Here is an 18,456-nt window from a genome sequence, read left to right as displayed (position 1 = left end):
TAGCAAATTAATCATGTTCAGGAACACTCCCGTAGCAATTTGGATGAGACGCTGTGCAATGCCTTTCTGCCAGATAAACTGCAGAGGGAGGGTCCTGGGGGATTGGAGGTGGAGAGGAGAAGCCAGGCTCAGCTTTCGTATTACCTCAGTGTTGTCCTTGATAGCCGTCTTTAAGAAATATTTAAACAAAATGACAGTGAAAAGCTTCTTAGCAGCTTGACATGCTATTGGCAGAATAGGAGGAAGGAGTGATTTCTGTTTCTGACATCTTTAGTTTCCGTCCTCACAGGAAGCATCCAGAAAAGTTTTCTCAGTGCCTTCCAAGTCTGTTACACCTCTGCCATCCCCCAGCCCTGGAGTGCAAATGCTCGTCAGGCTGCTCTAATGTAAGGAACGGTAGAGATGGTAGGAGGTGCAGTATTTTTATAGGCCACAGGAAAACCCTGTTTTGAAGAGAGAACTAAACCTCAAGTTCTGCCTACCTGAGTACTCCTGTTGAAAACCGTAGAGCTTTTCTTGGCATGAACCCAAAGTTTTGGTGTAACTGAGGGTAATTTTGCCAGCCTTTATAGAATTTCATTTATATGCTCAGTTATTCATAGATTTATGCAATATTCCTCTAACTCTGTTTTTCCCTTGAATTCACCAAGCTTTGATTTTTGAATTCTAAAACCAATTAGCAGTATTGCCCGTGCATTGCACTCTCAAATATATACTTAATTGAAGTTTCCATACAGCTAAGGATAATGTTTATACCACTGCTTCTCTGATGTTATCTCCTCTTCCCTTTAACAAATAAACACAAACATACACTATGGGGAACAGAAAAAAAGTGTTAGACTACTAAATCATGCCAGTTTTCAGTTGCTGGGTGTTGCCTGCAAATTCAGTGCTATAGCAGTGCAAAAGACCAACAACCATTCTGTATCTAGGTATTTGATAAAATGACTTGTAAGTAGCCTTTATTTGGCTATTTTCTTTGACTACACTTTTGTATTAACCAAAATTGAGTGCTTCCACTAAGAATCAATGCAACTAACTTCAGCAACCTGGAGAAGAATGTATTTCAGGTGTTGCCATACATTACGTTAGTCCAGAGACCACCGCTACTCATTTTGTGTTCTGGTGTAAGTCAGAGAACTACTGTGGGTGTAGTCAGCTAATGACTAAACCCACGGTATAAATCTGCTGTGCTTTAAGACAGCTGTTAGATTAGTTCTCTCAATTCTTTTGCTGTGCCAGTGGATGCCAGCAAGTTCCAAATGTAAATGCTTTTTAATGCTTCGTACAGCACTGGACACATTTTATAGAGCTGAGTTGGAGATATGCTATGTTGTGCTTAATAAACTACTCTTTAAAATAGCCATGATTCAGCTGCTTGTATGGAAAAATCTATGCTTAGCTTTGAGAAAAATCTTAACTCTTATTGCTGTCGGTGTCAGGCTGTTGCTTTTAGAACTTGGATTTTTGCTTGAGGTGCGTGTACGTGCTTTTCAGAGTATTTGTTTCACGTATTTACTGGCAAAGTGGTATGTGACAGGACAAGGAAAAAGTTGTTAACCTTTCCCCACCAAGTCAGCAACTTGAGTTCTTATAGACAGCCCTATGATAGAGGGAAATAGATGGAGTGTAATTCTAGCAGAAACTTGTTTTGTTTGTTTATAAATTATACTGAAAGATTTTGTGTGTCTGTTTTTGTGGTTTGTTTTTTTTTTTTAATCCGAGGCACAGAAAGGAACAGAGATTGTATTTTTCAGAAGTACTCCATAGCATTTTAAAAGGCTTTTCTCAGGCCCATGTCCCACAAGCTTTTTTTACTTTTATATGTCACATTCTTCTGGTTTTGCGTTGTTTTCTCACTGGTTTTTGTCTCTCTCAGCTTCTACTATACTGACACATGCATGTTAAGGGAAGTAGTTCCTAGACCAGTTCTAGAGCGAGAAGTTCTGGTACAGGCTCTCCTCTTTGTGAAAGCCTGCAGTTTGGGATCTTTGTAGCACCCATTTACTCTGCAATATCTATTGCTGAAAATGCACCCTGTTAACCTTCAAGAACTATGTTAGAGGCGAAAGATGCAGGATTTTAAGATGTTAGTTGAGCCCCAATGCTAGTTTGCAAAGAGAAGCTAAACTAAGTAAAGCTAGTTGTCTTAATTGTGGCATTTCAATTCCATGCTTAAATTTGCAGCTGAACTGTTTGGATTCAGTTGCTGGGCTCCTAAAGAATCAAAATCCCACAAGCAGGCACACAGGCAGCCTTTGTGATGACAGCCTGTAAAACCAGCAGCTGTCCAGGGGTTAGTGGATTGGTTATGCTTAATGTGAACCATGGCAGGACATGTGCTAACAGAAGATGCATGACATACCTAGCACCTATTGCTCCAGGGTAGAAACAGACCAACTGGAGGAGAATGACTGGGGTAGAAGAGTTACCCAGACAGATGTGAATTAAAGGGAGAATTTAGCCATGCAAAAGTTGGGTGTAGGAAGGAGGAGAGATGTTATGTGGTCTAGGAGAAAATAGGAATGTGAGACTTAAGCTTCTGTTCTGTATTGACAACTGCAGGCAGTGTCTGCTCTCTGCATTGTCAGAAGAGCAGAGAAAGGTTGTGAAGTAGTAAGGAAAAGTCAGAAGTATGCCAGTTTCATGGCATTTTTAGTAGGTATAGGTTTACTTTTCTGTCTTTGGCATTTGTATAGTTTTCTCCCTCATGCCCTTGTGTTGATTTACCTGAGTGCAACACGTTATCTTCATGGTTTTGATCTCAGTGTGCTCAGATGTGGAAAAATGCAGTAATCCCTACTTTACAGAGAAAGGAAGTAGAGGCAAGCAGATTAAATATGAGTTTGGCTTTGTAAAATGCTGCAGCAACAGGAAACCTGTGGCTGACGCAGAACTGAATCCAAGTCTCCCTAATGAGAGCCCTAGCCACTGGACTGTGGCATCAAATTTGCCATTTCTGACAATTCAACTTGAGAAAAAAGTATTTTTTCCCTAATTGCAGTTTTATTGGTGTTAGTATTTTAAAGCAGCTCTATACATTAATTTCCCCGAACTACTAATTAGTTCTGTAGTACTGTAGTTTGTCTGAGCTCAAACCCCTTTACTCCTGTATATGCAGTAATAAAAAAAAAAAAACAAAACTGAAATTAGGTACACTCTCCTTTTTATCTCTTTTTTTTTTTTTTTTTTTTTTTTTAATCTCACTAGAGTTACCAGGACTACTTTTTTAGGAAGAAGGAAAAGAGATGAGCTGCTGTATTTCCTTTGGAAGCCGAACACTGCATTCAGATATTTTGCACAGTTTTTTGGGGTGGTTTTGTTTGTTGGGTTTTTTTGGTAGCTCATTGCTGCAAACAGTGGGGGTCAGCAAGAGCATCTTTGCATGCTGCTTATGAGTGAATTAGTCATATCTGTGCCATCCTGTAGTAGCTGGAGGGAGGAAATTATTTTGATTCTTTTGTCTGTTGTAGAATTTATTCCATAAAAGTGTCAGAGATAAACTGTGCTGAAGGCGGTGAGCTGAAGTTAATCCAATGTCAGGAAATGCATCAACTGTTGAACAGGCTGTCGGGGTACTCTTTTAGGCTGTGAAGGGGTGAGGGCCTTTGAAGTCCCATGCATGCGAGAGAAATTTGCCTTTAAGCTAGGGATATTGAGGATCAAATATGAGTTTTCAGTCTAAGGCGATCACCTTCTTAATGGCACATGTAAGTTTGTTCTCAAATATCCAAGAAGCTAAAGTTGGCTTTTACTTGCAGCTGGATTTCCTAATCTGTGCAGATGATAAAACTCTTTTCTTAGATTATTTGAATTAATTCTAGGTAGCTACCATTTTCTTTACCTGCAAGAAATTTTCTTGAGCTGCCTTGCAGTCCTGTAAATGAAGTAGTCATCTCTGTTGCTGTTTTGAATCCCAGCACTCTTGTATTTATAGCAGTCCCCTAATTCAGCATTGTGCTTGAGCGGTCGCTGTTGACAGGCGGCCTTAGAGGTGACGAGCTGTATTGCAGAGTAGCTTCTTGAGAGTTGGACTGGTGATCCCAAGGGTAAGTGGTATATAACATGATAGGAGGAAACCGCTCATTAGTGAAACAAAGTGGGCTTTAAGATGCTAGTTTTGTCATTGAAACTGTAAGCATCTTCCAGTAAAAGATACTGTGGTTTGTGGTCATTTGAAGTTGTCCTCAGTTTTGTTTAAAGAATTTGAAGCCATCAGAGAAAAAGTTATATCTTAATAATCAGATCCGATTTGTTTCAGTTTGTTTAATTTTGGGGGATGGCGGAGAAAAAAAGGTCAAGTTTTCACCTATAAACCAATTCTTGCTTTTCATCTATGCCTAAGTAAGTTGCAACAGGAGGCTGTAAATTTTATGTGCCTTCACACACAAAGACTGTGTTGGATATACCATTAGGATTGCTTGTCGGTACTGTTTATGAAAGTGCGTGGTTACTACCGAGGATCAGATAAATCACTTGAAATCTGCTTTGAATGTTCTTACATTCTTTAGTGTTAACCAGATTGGCAAAAAGCTTTTATGGCACCACACATGCTTCTGACTTTTATCTGCGTGGTGGAGGTGGTGCCTTGTTTGAGAGTTGGTGCTTATAGAGTTTTAAAATTTGGGGAAACTTGGGATGGAGTATGGAGTTTTTCTGCTAGAGGTAATGAGTTGTTTGTTTTTTTTAAAAAAGTAGCAATTGAAAAATGGTGCTATTACATGGCTGTCTAGGTTTCTATGTGAAATAAGCTGGTGGCATCTGTCCAGTTGCAGGCAGATGTCTACATCTCAAATTATCAAACACTTATAAAGCAGAGAAAATCAGCCCATGCTCTTTCAGTTCAAGCTGGGAGAGAGGGATACAATGAAGAAAATTTGCATTTCTCTTCCCCATTCCATCTGCATTTAAAAAAGGCAAATAAGCATATGCATCTCTATCCAGAGCACTGCTCCAACATCATTGGGTAGGAGCAAATTCCCTCTCAGGAAAGCATAACTGAAAAGTATTGGAAAGAGAAATTTGTTGAGACAGATGTGTTGTTGTATGGATCAAGAATTTTTCTTTGAATAGTGTAGTGGAACTTGCAGTCGTGCACAGAGATTTTCCTGGCTAATAGGTAGCTGGCTGGTGGTTTTTGTAGACTCCGTTTGGTATGATGGACATATGAAAGGCACTGTTACGTTACATTTTCGTCCCTGCTACTTCCCTTAACTTCGACACGCTGTTGTAAAACTTTTTAGTTTTCATATATAAGTAAGTGCTAGATTAAGTGGTTAGCTAATCGGCGTCTTTGTTCCAGTAACAAAACCATGGTTTCTTTCACCACTTTTCCATTTACTGCTCTGTATGCTGTTTATGGCAGCAATGGCAAACCCTTTCAGTGTGTCTGCCAAATTTATTTTAAAGATCGCAGTGTTTGGTGCCAACCCTAATCTCTCTTGGTGCCAAACTTGGCTCCAGCAGCAGTAGCTCTACATTGTTAGTCTTGTGCAACAGTTGCATTACATCATGGTGAAAGGAGGAAAAGGGATTTTAAAAATTCCAGTTATTCAAATGCAATAGTCACAGGGGGGAAAAACAAGATGGAAAACAAAACTCCTGCAGTTCAAATGTCAGTGTCCCTCTGTACTTTGGCAAGTCATTTGAGGCCTGTTTAATATCATAAAATGGCACTTTCAGGAAATGTTTTTTTTATCAGATCAGACTTTGCAAAGGAAAACAAAGATGTTTGTGTGAATGGCATTGGGTTTGTGCATTTGTCATTTGGTATTTCACTTCCATGCTGCCCTGTGGTATATCAGTCACTGAATGGCAGGGTCTCCGCAAAGGCGCTCTGTAACTCTTCCTTGTTTGATAATGTCCTCTGGTCATGCCTGTAAAAATCCCTTCCCTCTGTCTTGAAAATAAACCTGATGTGAACAGCTTTGGGATCTTGGGCCCAGGTTAGCTTTCACCTGGGCTTAAAGATAAAGCTTCAGACTATTGTCCCACCAAAACTCTTGGGAAATCAGACCTCAGCCCACCTGAACCCACGAAGTGAATCAAACTGTCCCATTTGTTACTTCTATGTTGTTATTTTAACCTGACTCTCAAATATCCACAAAAATAAAATATTAATGGAATAAATATCAAGGAAAACACCATGTGAACATTTGCTCTGAGTAAACTCCTTCTCCCTTTGGCCCTTTCCACATACAAATTGGCCGAAGTGACAAATCAAAGTGCAGTTGTTGCTCAAGCATTGCTTTTGATTAGTTGTCTTTTTTTTTTCTCCTGACATACCTAAGATGTGTAGCAATTAATTATGTTACTTTGCTCGCTGCTGTTGTACTGTAGCTCTCTAAAATGAGAAGTCTGCTCCACTTAACTTTAATCTATAAACTGCCATCGTCGGCCTGTCTCCTGATTCAGAATATCCCTTTTGAACCTTCCAGCTAGAGATACAGGAACAAAAAAATTTACAATTTGTTATTCCTGCTGAAAGTTGTAACCAACTTTCACTAAAGCAATAATATTTACCGTCAGAGTAACTCTTACACCTTTCACACAGATTCTTGAAGACCTTAACCTAAACCTTTCAAGTTAAATAAACCTTTAACAGCCCTGTAAAAGGGAATGGGTAAAGGAGGTGTGCTGTGTATGGCCAATGAGTTAGTGTCAGAGCTGGGAATGAAAACCTTTGGCTTCCTGGCTGTAACCTCTAGAAAACATTTCCTTCGGCAGATAAATTATTTGAGATCAATAGTCATTAATAATGACACTTGATTTTTATTTTATTAAGAGTCAAAACAGGGGGGAAAGATGGTTTTAATTATATCAGTGAACAAGAGGAGGGAAGGATAACTTCTTGAGGTTTAGCTGAGTGATAGCCTTTCTTCCAAGACCACCCTCTGCTCTTTTCAAACAAAGACAAAGGATTGTGATTAAGTGAATGTCAGAAGTTTATAAATTTGATTTATTTAACCACAATATTTACCAAATCCAGACTGGTAACCTGACTTAGTTCAAATCAAAACAGGGAAGGTATATCAGAGTACAGTTGGATTTTATAATTCAGGAGCAAATCAGCTGTACATTCAGGCCATGCAGTTGGAAAGCAGCTTCAGGGTTTTATGGTAATGGACAAGAACCTGCATTCGTAGTATTCTTCATAGCAACTGCATTAATGCTTCTACAAGGTTTGCCTGCAGCGTTTATGAAGAAGAGTGTGTTAAGCAGGATCAAAATGAGGGAAGCAGCTCTTTTTACATTATTAGGCTAACTAGTTTGACTAAACATGTTTGAAGGTGGTCCAGACAGAACTTCACTGTTGATCACAGAATGGTCTAAACTTTGTGAATCTGATATTTCAGTAAAATGTAGCACTTACAGAATAGTTTTATTCAGAAGTCTCATAGTTCCTGCCTTACTGATAAGGAGAGCAAGGCAGGAGGATTGAAGTGTGGCTTTCCCTAGCAAGAGCACACAGGCCTCTTGACTTTATTAAATGTGCTGTCCCAATTTTGCAGAACTGGGACAAGAGAGTCCTTCCCACCTGTGCAGTGTTGAGCCTCAGGGTGAATCCATCGCCCTGGCAGGCAAACTGCCCTTGGACTGGGTAGCAGGGCTTGTGTCCCACTGCTGCCACAGACATGCTCAATCACAATTGCTTGGGAACCACAAGTTCTAATTTAGTGATGTTTTAATTAAGACCACAGGAAGGAAAGTCCAAAATGAAAAAGAAAACCCCGTTCCCTTCCGCCCCCCCACCCCAAAAAAACCTAACCCCAAAATCTATTGGGCAAAGAGAGGCAGTTAGGGAAGCCAGCTTGGCTTGGGCAGGGTGGAGGGTGTTAGGTTTTTTTGTTCTCCCTCATGTGTAGTAATGGACTACCACAAAGATGATTTTTTTTTTTTTTTTCAAATATGAGGAGCTGAGGAATGATTGAGAGGCTACTTAAATTGCAGACTATGAGACCAAGCCAAAGCAGTGCAGATTTTTCAGATGCATCGTTACATTATATTATACTTCCAGTTTCTTAAGAAAGTGTCTTCAGTTTTAGAGAGCCCACAAGCTTTGTTACATTTCCTTCTGGTATGTATGACATCAGTTGCATTTAGGACAATGAGTCTGGCATTTTTGTTTTCCCTCATCAAGATACTTCATAAATAGATGAAACAGTGTACTAAAGATATAAAACATGAGGCATTTGTTGCTTTTGCATCCTTGAGAATGATCTTCCTTGGTTTATTCCTGCAGGCAGATGAGATAGTCTTCCCTTCCTTCACTGGGGGTGGAAAGAGAGGAGAAGAGAGTCCCAATCAAAGAAAGGTGCTTTCAGCCTTCTATACGTGCAACAGATCTTCCTCTTTGCTGTCTTCTCTGGTCAGAGAAAACCTGACTTGGGGGATTTAACCAAGGAGAGGATACGTCATTCTCACTCCAGCCTCACCTGTACTGTTATACTAGACTTCTCCCTCACATCCAAGGTCCTGTTACTCACTTACGTTTCATAGTTCTTTTCCCATATCTCTTCTTGAATTATTATTCCCTGAATGCCAGTCCTTTACAGGCTGAGAATGGAGGTGCTGACACAGGCCTGTTATAAAGGGGCAGCCTTACCTTTCTCACTGGGTTGTTGGAGCCATTACAGGACTCTGACAGGTTTAAGGAGTAAATCAAAAGGGTGAAGAAATTCTCATAGTCTGGGAATGGAGAGCTTTTGGACCAGAAATGAGTGAGAGAACATGCCCTGAAGGACAGCTCTCGTGCCTCACCTCCTCCTTGGCTGTCTCATGTTCAGGATGGTCATTATTCATCAGCATGGGTATTGATACCGCAGTGGTGTAACAGATTTCACCTGAAGATTTCAGAGTACTTTCCAGACCCTAAAAAGAGCTTAATTCACAGTTTATACTGTATTTCCTGGTTTTATGGAGGCCTTAATGTAGTCCTGAGAAACTTGCCCAGTCCATTAGTGACAGAGCTTGGGAGCAAAACTAGAATTGCAATTCTCGGTTATCTCCTTCAACAATTACACTCAATTCTCCCTAGCTGGTGTCAGACTCAGCCTTGTGACAACATGCACCTTTGTACTGCACCACATTGCTGTTTGTAGGGGCAGCTGCCAGCCGCACAGCATCTAAGGCCAGAGTGCACATGGGTAGCTGAGGCTGCATATGGTGTCCTTCTGGTAGAGCTTGGTCAGGGCCTTCTAAGAGAGTCTGGATTATTCCATCCACCGTGTTTTCCCTGAATCATTCACATGATGTAGCTGCAAAAGTAAATATGATTGGTGAAGATAATCAGGACAGTGCAAACTGTGGGTCAATGCATGTTTTGGTCACACCAGAGTTAGCATAGGCCTATGTCTCCTATCTGTCCACAAATGGATGCTTTTGCAGGACAGTTTTTAGTAGTATCTTGCCTGTGGATAATGTGGATGCTAATGTGCTCAAAACACCTAAGAAAATTTTTCTAAAATCTCCTGCTGTTGATGCAGTAGTGGTAGCAGTGCTGTCTGGTGTGGCCCAGTCACAGGGGAAAAAACAGAGTGCTTTCTGTATTGGAAGAACTCAGTAGAAGCTGCTTTGTGTTACTTCAAAACGAACTGCAGCCCTAGTGAATATTTTTGGGGGTTTGGGGTTTTTTTGGGTTTTTTGTTTGGTTTTTTTTGATGGTGCTGTTTATTTAGTACAGCTGTACCTGGAGGTCCCGCTGAGAATAGGACCCTATTGCACTGGTCAATGCTTCATGTGTACGGAAGAGGAACGCTTGTCCTGCAGTCTGCAGCCTCTGTAGGGAAGGCAACAAATGTCAGAAAGCACGGTGCTGGTACAAAGGACTTGCCCACGGATCATCTGAGTTACCAGGGGCAGAGTGGGGAGAAAACCCCAGGTTTCAGACCAGAGCTTGGTCTGCTATTTCGCTATGGCAGAACTTATTTGTTCTCACTCTGTCCTCTGTGAGAACTGTCCCCATGTGAGCACCACCTTTTCCCGCACACAATTACTTGCACATTTCATTAAGAGTGTTACTGCTCAACTATTGTGGGCAAGTATTTTCTGGTATTTTTCTGTGGAAACTTCATGAATGATGCATTGCTGCCCTTTAAATCAGGAGTTCTTCCTTAGGATCTGGCTGGTATAAATGTTTATGGGTAACCATGCACGTTTAAATCCACAACAAAGTGAAGCCATCCATCTGCAGAGAAAGGCAGCTGCCAGCGCTCCCCTCCCCAAGGTAAAGCCATCCAGCACTAAACTTCCTGGAAAATATTTCCCTTTGGCACTTGTTCCAGCTAATGGCCAACTTTCACTGCGTGAAACTGTCTTCGTTTCTCTTGGTGTTAAGAGACTATCCAGCTCCTCTCTTCCTTTGACTGCTAAGTAGCAGAAGGAAAAATGAAGTTGCTGCTAATGTTGAGCTCTAACCGAAACAGAGTGGAAAGATCCTGAGTGGCTCAAAACAGGTTGTGTTCGCGGTGAGAGAATTAGTGTTGCCCGGTAACTCATGGATGTGTTCAGCTAGCAGTCATAGCTGCCATAGCAGCTCTCTGCTGCTTCAGGCCTGTCTGGCGATAGCTTTTGTGTGCTGTTTGCATGATGCTTTCCCACTGGGGCCAGCTGTGACTTTTGATGACTCCTTTGTCTTGTCTGGCTGCATTGAATATAGCTTTACACAGATTATTACCTGAAAATATGTTTTCTCATGCCATGCTGCAACTTGGCTGCTGGAGTCTGGGCAGGTGTACCCAAGCTCCACGGGTGGGAAAGGAAAGCTCTGTTTTCCACTTGTGATTTTTTCACTACTTTTTGAAGCAGGTGGTTCTGTGATGTTTAATGCTTTAATGTCTCTACTTCGTCTTGCTCTGGTAGAGCTGAAGTAGTTTCTGGGTGCTTAATTTTGCTTGTGTAATTGCTTTATGTTACAATGTATTAATATGAATGTTTTACAAAATAAGGACCCAGCTCTGCAGACACACGCACACACACCGGTGTTCATTCCTGAGAATGAATTTTCTGCTGATAAGACCTGGCACGCTTAGGGGATCTGAATAGGAAAAGGTTTAATGGCATTTAAAAGCTTGTGAAAGTCAAAGAGAAATCTGGAAACTGAAAGTGATTATATATATATATGCTTGTGTGTAGGCGTATATATGTATGTATACACATACAATTTTATTTTTCAAATGACTGTAGGCTATAAGCTCATAGCATTTCTTTACCAACTTAGTCTGTTCTGTGTGGTACTTGATTGTCCACAGTAAGACAGCTGAGTGATTTTAATTTTTGGGAAATAATTTTTGGCAAATCTTTTTGCAAATGTTGCTCCATTTAGCAAACCAGTTCAATAGACAACAAAAAGGCATTCTGAAAAATTCAGCTTTCTCATTTTTGATTTATTTTAAGTGAAATACTAGTGTTGAAATTAATTTTAAGAAACTTAGTGATTCAAGGCATTTATTTAATGTATTTCCTGGTTAGGCTGCCAGATTGAAAGTATGTGGCGCAAACCCCATCATTAGCTCACTTCAGGATTTCAAGCTACCTTTCAGAGTGTGCATTCATAACACTGAAGGTAGTTCGGTTTGTTTGTTTTTGTGTGCACTGAATCCCCTTTACCTTGGATTGCTCAAGCAGAAAATGTTGATGCTTCCCCTGGTCTGTCTATCTTCAATCTCTTCCCAAGTTAATTGCAGGAAGCGCGGGGGGGGATCACAGCCCAGCCCAGCCCGGCCCGGCCCACCTCTTTCTTCTCGGTATTGCTTTGTGTCTGCACTGTGTAGACTGGGGAAAGAGCACCTGGGGAAGGGAGTAGTGAAGCCTTGCTAGGAGTAGGAAGAGCATTTATTTATATAAAGACAGCCTGCTTCTTTTAAATCAACAGGTCTGAGACAAGAAAGAAACAGCATGTTAAAAAAAAAAAAAAAATATTGAAAAGCAGTCTAGAATAGCAGGTGATGAAGCCTGGTGAAGCAAGCCAATGCTTCTGGAAATTCAGGTCTTCCAGAGAAACAAGGTGTGCAATTTTTGCCAGTCCCAAGCAATCAAAAATCTTAAGGCAGGCTTTCCTCAAAAAAAAAAAAAAAAAAAAAAAAAAAAAAAAAAAAAAGGTAAAGTTGGCCCAAAAAATTCATGAGACAGGATTTTTCATCTGATTTTTACTGTCTGGTCTATGGGTTCGAGCAAGACGGAAAACATCCAGTGAAAGTAAAGTTTCAATCAAAAAGACTGTCTCATTTAAAAAAACAAAACAAAAAACCCATGTGGGGAAGGATTTTAAAGCTGTTGGAATACTTTGGGTATTTTTAAACAATAGTGGTTTCAGAAGTGTGACAGAAATGGTCTATTTTGTTATTTTCTCAGTTATTTTTCTTATAATTGTTTAGAATTAACACATTTAAAAAAGAAAAAGTCATTTGAAAATCTTAATGTAAACCCAAACGAAATTTTTTCTTTCGTGAAGTGAGTCATTTTAGATGTACGTGGTATTAATATGGAAAAGGAAGGGGTATTTTTCTTTGTGAAAAATTTTCCATTTGACTACTGTATTAACAAACCTATTTGTGATCTGGATCTTACTTGTGTGCTTGAGCTTGTGCTCTTATTTCAAGTTTTGGGGTGGTTGTTTTTGTGTTGTTTTTGTTTTGTTTTGGTTTTGTTTAGATTGAAGCACTACGTGTGTATCTCTCTTACTTTGTTAAAGTTGTAGCTTTTTCTAACGTAACCTTATAGCCAACTATTCCAGTGCTGGACTAAACAACAGATGAATGTTTCGGAAGACCAACAGTAAGATTTAAAAACCGGGTGACGTACACAAGGGGAGTGATGAGGGGATGCCAAGAAGCACAGCTCAGACTGCTGTCCTGTGGCCCAGGAGGGCTTGGGTGTCCCTGCATGCTCCGTGTGCTGCCTGTGCCCACCTTCCTCTGAGCCACACAAAGGCGCTGCTTGGATGGGGCTTTCTCCCCAGCTCTATCACAAAGCAAGCGGCATCCTGCTTCAGCTGAAATTAAGATTTTCCTTGCTGTGGGCTCAAGTTTAGCCCGCACACCTCCCAGCTCCTTCGTGGACTCACCTACTTATTTTTTTTTCTCATTTCTTGTACTTGACTCAGTCTGATCACCAGTTGCAAGAAGGGTTAGTTGTGTGCTGTCATTTGGAGCAGCCTCACTACCACCTCATTTAATTTCTGATTTCAGTCTGATGTGCTTTGTCCCTTCCCTATCTATCACATAACTCTTCTCTTGTTCTTCTTGGTGTAATCTTTAGCCTGAGATATTCTGTGATGTAGCATAATGCAACAATGTACCCCCACCCTCAGATGCTGTGCTACAAGCCATACCACCATGACTCCTCCTACTTATTGTATCTGGAATAGACTGGGCAATGATAAATCCAGACAAGTACTGCTGCTTTTATTGTCCAGTTACGTCAGCGAAAGGCAGCTCCCAGGAATATAAACAGCCTGAGGCATGCTGCCCTGCAGGTCACCTTGAAAGGATATCTTGTCATCACGGCTGTAATGTCAGTCTTGTACATGAGCATTTATGCCAGCTCAGGTTTAACTTTATGTCTGTTCAAGCCTTTCCTGCATACGTCCATCGGATGTACTTGTGAATGAGCTAAGATTCATTATAAGAGAAAACAGCGTTGTGGTTTTTACCTGCTGAAGCATTTTTGAGTTCTTGAAATGGAAGGAACAAAGGATCTATTATAGATGGAGAGAAAACATCCTAACAGCATGAGGAGGGGAATGTACTGACAGAGGAAACAAAATTACTTTCCTCTGCTTTTGAAATGTGTGGAAATAGCCAAAATCTTCAGTATGGGAGATTCCGTATTATTATACCACCTGGAGGGTGGCTGCAAGATAATAGCATTTTCCCTGCTTAGGAATTATTCCTTATTTTTGTGCAGGAGCAGAGTAAAATGGGGAGCGTAGTTTTGCAAGCAGTTGGTCCTGGCAAAGCTGGCTAAGCTGCCATGTTTCCCAAAAATTAAAACAGTAGAAGTCTTAATTCCTAATGAAAATTAATGAGACATAGCAGGTGCTTTTGAAAATTTTACCCATGTGGAAAAAAATTACAACAAATCCTGTATTTCCTAGGAATGAAGGAAAGAAAAACGTTTTAGGATTGGAGGGTTTTTTGTTTATTTGTTTTCTTTGAATTGAAGATTGAGAAATCCATCTTCACGCCTTTTTTGAAGTTACCTTTTAGTAATTAATTTCTGAAACAGAGCGGGGAATCAAACTGTCTTTTTTTTTTTAATGAGAAGTAGCACTGGAGTCATACAGTTGCAGATTTCTACTTGGTAATCTGCACAATTTTTTGGGAAGAATAAAGGTGAAAGCAGTTGATCAAGTAATTAAAACCAGATAAAGTCATGGAAGCAAGACAAAAATGTTACTCTTGCAATTAGACTGCAATCTCTGTCTCTACTCCTCCCCTTCCCAGCAAAGCTAAAAGCAGAGGACTTGGCTTGTACCACTCCTGCCTAGGGCTCTGTGTTGGCATATGCATACGTTTAGGAAGATCTAGTGGTTTAAGCTTGTATTTGGCCTCTAGCCAGATACGAGTGAAAATTCTTGAGAAGATGATCGCATGGGGTTGTTGCAGGGAGAGTAATTTCTAGATTTGCCTCTCCCCTCATGGACGAACTTTCTTTGCAATTTCTTACTCCCATAAAGTAGCTTGTCTTTTGCATTGTATCTTTTGCATTGTAGGATCTGGCAGGTTTTTCCCAAGGGCAGGGGTCCTGTCTTCCGTTTCTCACCTGCTTCATTCTGCAGGGCTCCTAACTCATTAATTCATCCACGTATGGCAGATGCAGAGCCCATTCTCCTTATTTTTTCCACAGCCATGCTAGCTTTTTTCCCCCCATACTGTCTTTTACTCCCAGTATGTCCTTTCTGAGCTGTACCATCAACCTCCTGTTGCTCAAATACTCTCCTACTGACTGCTGTCATTACAAGACAAATGCTCTGCTCTTCCTTGCACACATTCCCTCTGAAATCTTTTCATCACTTGGCCATTGAGTTTACCCTGCTACTACTTACTACCCAGGTGTCGTCTTTACTGAAAATGCCCTGGAAGTGCTCTTTCAAACATTTGTTCCACTTCAGGTACTTGCATGTGTTGAAGCCAGAATACTAGCTTCTCACCCCAGAAATGGAGTAGAGACAAGTGAAATACACAGACTCCCAGGAACAAATTCACTGCTTCCACAGTGAGGATGGAAATGCCCATGGCTTTAGTGTGTTTTTGGGGGGGATGTTAAGAACAGGTTAGAGCAAACTGAGAGATGCTTTATATTATACCTGAGCAGCAGAGGTCCAACCTTTGGAAGGAGTATCCTTCATCTCTTTTAGCTGTGCTGAGCAGAGCAGTGGTGTGGTTGCATCTGCCCACAATGCCATGGTGGTTTCCTGTTTCATCCATTTAAAATACTATCCATCAAGTTCTCATCACCATCAGTACCCAGAGCACCTTGTTGACTCAGTCTGCATGCTGGGTCCAGCTTCAGCATTGCACTTACGCCCATCTTTGAGTACTTTGCTGGGAAGAGATAGTATTGAAGTTTGATCTTCAGCACACGTTGGAGTGTTTTGAGTTGGGATCTGGAATCACTGCCTTCAAAACATCATTGTAAAAGATTACGTGGTTTGTAGGTTACCCCAACACCTCAATCAAAGATTTGAGACCTTAAAATGTTTAATTTGGCATTCCTAGCTCCAGAATGCTGAAAAATAATTTTCTTTTTTTCATTCCTAAACATTAGTGAAGAGAAAAGTTTCTGCTCTTGGCAGAGATTTTGCAGGATAACTTTCAGTGCAAAATATTGGGTTTTGAGTAGGGGATACTAATGGAAAAGCTGAGCACCAAATTCACACAAGGTTCTTCTTAATTGTAGAAGCCAAAAGCTCTTCCAGATGTCTGTCAGCCCAACATGCTAGATGCTGCCATCGCTGGTTTTAATAAAAGCTCATATTTAGCAAACTTTATTACTGATTTACTGTATGTTACTTAAGCCAGAAAATGTTTTTGCTCTAAAAAGCAAGCAAACAAAGATCTGATATTTTCATCGGTTGCACTCCAGCATGTCATTTAGTGTTAAATACCATCCCGCTCCCATTATTTTACTGAAGATTTTCTGTAGATTGCCATCATTAAAACTAGATTTTCAGAAACTCTTGTGAAGAGGTACATAAGCGAGAAATGCACATGAACAAATTGGTAAATGGTGCATGCAAAACAAGCAAAGCCACTAACAACGCAAATGCATACGTGACGTGCAACCAGACATTTCTGTGAAGAGTTACCTGTTTGTACATGCAACTAAAACATACTCTATAGAAAAATGGAAGCTGAAAGAAACCCAGGAGAATGTTATAGAACAAATACAGGGAAGCGTGGTGTGACTTTGTGAATACAAAAGTGAACAGAACAAAACCAGTAGAAAAATCATCAGTCAAGAGAGTAGGTAATGAAATCTCTGAACAATGATGTAATTAAAGTGCATTAATCATTCTAAAGGATCATTTCCCTTTAAACATCTGCTCCCATTCACTTGGCAACAGTCTGGGCAGTGTCATGAATGATGGGGTTTTGGATTATGCTGAAGGGCATGTGTTATCTGAGAAACAATGTAGAACATCCCTAGCCTGACAGGATCTGAGACAGCAGTGCTTTTCCTCGATTCAGGTATAGCATTAAGGAAATAAGGAGGAAAAAAATCAGACATTGCTTATAGTGGAAAGGAAAACCTGATATAAACCTGAACCCTGCCTTCTCGGCCATGCAAACAAAATTTAATTTGGTGTCAATGGATTCAAGTACAGTGATTTCTCTGGGAAAAGAGCCCCTGCCCAGCATGCTGTTTTTAAGAGATCCTTAGAGCCATAGTTGCTTGTAGGAGAGACCTTGTTCCTCCCCACTGAGAAATAAGCACCACAAAAGCTTTCCTGACCCCCTTCTCTGCAGCAAGCTGGCTGTGCCAGGGAAAGAGTGAGATTAGCTGTTTCAGGAAAAAAATCTCTTTTTCCTCTGGCATAAGCAAAGTGTGCAGAAGGGCCATAACCATCCCATACTACCTGACAGTCTGTGGCTCCGAGGCATCTGCCTGCGTCCCTTGTGCCTGAGACTGCCTGTGAAGCGGATGCATGTGTGCTTTGGTAAAAGCCTCTTTCTGCAGGTGCCAGCTCAGAGCATAACTTGCTCCAGTGCTATTAGGACTGAGCTTCTCGTGGGCTGTGTTTTGATTAGAGTTAGGTCAGGAGTACTGGATTGCTGTTTTGGATCTGCCATTAGACTGAATCACGTAAGGAGGAATTTTTACAGCTAGGGACTGTTTTTTGTTTCCTTACACAAATCTGACTCCTTGTTGCATTTCCATGTGTGGGCACAATTGGTGGCCTGTGTGCACCTGCATTTTTCCTTCTGTCTTGCTCTGCTTTAGTGTCTGTGTGTAAGGCAGGGAGGGGGAGGCAGAAGTTGTGTTCGTCTTAAAGGGACACATCTGAAGGTAGAGCCCTTTGAGGCCCACTAGCAACAAAGATCTTCCAGCTACAAAGCACCACTGATTTTTATGCTAGTCTTGTTTTCTTAGCAGATCTATGACACACAGCAGCTAGGGAGCCCAGACCACACAAGTGTGGGATTCAGAGTACTGTAGTTCTACCCCATCGGTCCTTTACTGCTGACTTAAGGTCTTCTCCATGGCACATAATGCCGTAAAAGCCTTTACTAGCCTCTGGACTTAAGGCTACATTGGTGATGAAAATGCATATGCCAATATGGATTTCCAAGGGAGGCAAATAAGAGGAGCCCAGATCCCTGTTTGGAGAAAGGACGACTGGGGCTGTGGAGGTTGTTCATGGTTATGCTACTTCAAACCCATTTTTTGGCAGTTCTGCAAATTCACAGAGGATGGATGCTTTTTGTGCCTGGGCAGAGTGCCTTCCCAGCTGTTAGGTGGGAAAAGTGAAAATTAACTCAGCTTTGGTCTTTGCTGTTCAGTTACAGGTGAAATACTTCATCTGGTTTGTTTCTGTTCGTAACAATACTTACCCTCCCCCACAGGGACTTGTGGGCTTTGTAAAAGTGATTGGAGAGATTCTTATAAAAAGTATGTGGTTTATTGTTCTCTGTTTCTCAAAGCTGGTAAAATCATACAGTGGTATTTAAACAGAAGATCAAAACAAACCCCTTTGCTTCTCACAGAAGTGCATAGATTAGTATTGCAGAAGCCTAGTGTTGAGATTTCAGGTTTATGCGCTGTTGTCTTTAGTTTCATGATGTTTTAGGTGTGCTATGGATTGCTACTGGACTGTTGCTGCCTTGCCATCTGCTGCCTTTATAGTCCAGCTCAGATAGGTCCCAGCCTGCGAGCAGGGGTGTGCCGGCCACCTTTGCAGGTAGTGTGTTTGATGCTGAGCGGAAAGGGGAGCCCATGCAGGCTGCAGCCAAG

At 41.0% G+C, this 18,456-nt stretch overlaps 1 protein-coding gene across 8 annotated transcripts in view; it reads left to right on the top strand.

Annotated features, from left to right (window-relative positions):
* The window catches only part of EYA2 (EYA transcriptional coactivator and phosphatase 2), a 98,173-nt gene that overhangs the window by 21,596 nt on the left and 58,121 nt on the right, over nucleotides 1-18,456 (top strand). The window lies entirely within an intron of this gene.

Source organism: Chroicocephalus ridibundus, chromosome 12, assembly GCF_963924245.1.
Source record: "Chroicocephalus ridibundus chromosome 12, bChrRid1.1, whole genome shotgun sequence".
Classification (NCBI taxonomy): domain Eukaryota; kingdom Metazoa; phylum Chordata; class Aves; order Charadriiformes; family Laridae; genus Chroicocephalus; species Chroicocephalus ridibundus.
This window is presented reverse-complemented; position numbering and strand designations above follow the sequence as displayed.